This window comes from Carlito syrichta, unplaced genomic scaffold (assembly GCF_000164805.1).
Source record: "Carlito syrichta isolate Samal-C Ts95f unplaced genomic scaffold, Tarsius_syrichta-2.0.1 Scaffold135736, whole genome shotgun sequence".
In the NCBI taxonomy this organism is placed as follows: domain Eukaryota; kingdom Metazoa; phylum Chordata; class Mammalia; order Primates; family Tarsiidae; genus Carlito; species Carlito syrichta.
In genome coordinates, this window is record NW_007079832.1 from 15,306 (window position 1) to 17,487 (window position 2,182).

The following is a 2,182-nucleotide window of genomic DNA, read 5'->3' on the forward strand; positions in this document are numbered from 1 at the left end:
CCTCCCCCTCCTGGGCCCGCCGGCCCTGGCCTCCCACGTGCTCTCCCGCACCACGCCCCCACCTGCTGGGCCTGTGCCCGCCGTCACCCCCCGCGCGCCCTCCCAGCACCCAGGCAGCCCGCTGCCCGCGCTGTCCGATTGATCTCTTCTAGGGATCAATCTGCCTGGCCTTCTGCGGTGGAGCAGGTTCATGCTAAAGCCGCGTTTATTTTTAAAACCTGATACCAGCGGCCTATTGTGACGGTTTAGACCCAGCACTCTTTGAGCTTTAGAAATCCCTCCACAGGACGGCCGGGGTAGGCTGCTAATCGCAGCGCCGGCTGTTGGCGCTCTGCTGAGCTGGAGAAAACCTGTCTACACTGGCCTGAGCCCCGAGGCCTGCGCTCTTTAAGGACCTTGCGATTTTTCTGGAATTAAGCCTCCCGCCTCTCCTTACATTCCAGATGCCACAGCAGTCAAGAGTCATGAGAATCTGCTTCCCCGTGGGGCTGGCTTGGGGGCTGGGTCGGTCTCCTGAACTGGCCTGTCTGGGAGAAGGGGCTCTTCCTCCCCACCTCCTTGCAGGACAGTCCGCCCGGCGGGTGGTGTGATCCCTGCCGGCTCGCCCTCCTGACGGCCTCCCTGGCACACGCGGGCTGGCCTGGGTGGGGAGACTCACCCACGGGCACTGGTGACGCTGAACCGTGGCAGGCGTGGAAGGGTCCACAATCAATGGACTCAGCATAGACTGTGGCTTCCTCTTTCTTCTTTTGAAATCAGAAAGCCCCCTGGAACGGCCTGCACTGCAGTGCAATCTCTCGCTCATTTGCCAGAGCTCATTTTCTAATCGAGTGCCCTGAGACACTTAATACTATTTCAATTATGCAGAGGAAATAATATAATTCCTTTATTTGAAAAACGATATTGAGCCTCAGAGGCCAGCTAAATCTACTGCTGTAGGGGACGCCTCCTACGCTGTGCGGGACTGTCCTGACCGCCGCCGCCAGCCGCCGCTGCCAAGCGTGGCCGGAAAGCAGCGGCCTCGCCTCTCGGACGGTCCAGCCGCCACCCTGCGCCGCCGTCCCTCTGGCGTCACTTCTTCTTCGCGTTGACGTTCCTGCAGACCCAGTTCATGCCGTCCTTGGGGAAACGCAGAGAAAGGCTGCATGAGTGGGAGAAGGCGCTGCCCGCTCGGCCTGTGGGGCCTGGACAGTGACCTGGTGAGGGGGGCGAGGCTCGGGGGGCACAGGAGGAGCTGGAGGGGCGGGCCATGCCTGAACTTGAGATGGCCCTGGGAACTCCCTCGGAAAATAAACACATCTGCCTGGACCCAAGGCCCCCCGGGGCTCTCGGGAAAGACTCCAGCCATGTTTGGCTTTTTCTAAAAGCTGACCTTTGCTAAGGCATTACATTCAGTAAGCCACCCTTCTGCTGCCCCCGTGTGTGAACAGTGCGGCAGGGTACACCGGGTCACAGTAAATTCTTCACGGAAAAGCAAGCCCACAGAGGGGCCCGAGGTCAGGCCACGCGATGCCAAGCCACCCCACAGCCACCCAGCGGGCGGTGTCCTCAGGGGCCAGGCCTAGCAGAGGTGCCCCTTCTCAGCCTGGTCTGGAGCCGCCCAGTCCCACACACGCCCCCTCCCGAGTCCCCCAGGCGCTGGGGAAGCCATCCCGCCCATCTGCTCCCCCGTCTTGCTGAGGCCCCAACACGCGTGCACACACCACCACACAGTACATGCCGCCCGCCCGCCTGTCCCGTGGCCACAGCGCGAGCCGAGGAGGCTGAACCGCTGAGCCAGCAGCGGTGAAGATCAGCTGATGCCCTGGGCCAGAGATAATCTCGCTGACGATACATCGCCTCGAGCGGCCAGCGGGTGCCTGGCTCCTGCTAATCCAACCCACACCTGAGTGTGCCATCCCCAGGTCAGCTGACGCTGTCCGAGCAGAGCTCAGGACCTTTGTAAGACCAGGCCCGGGGTGGAGCCCCAGCAGGGCGGACGCCCAGGTGGGAAAAGGCGGTTGCAAACGCATCCCGTTGCAGCGGGTCAGCGACGGCTGGGAAAAGCCAAGGCCACTTTAAGACCATTTTATGAAAAGGGTTAATTTACAGAAAAACATGTTTGATGTGAGTGGCCAACTGGTTTCCAGGAAAAAAAGATCACCTGCCGGGAGACAAAAAGATCCGGAAAGAGCGGGATGAG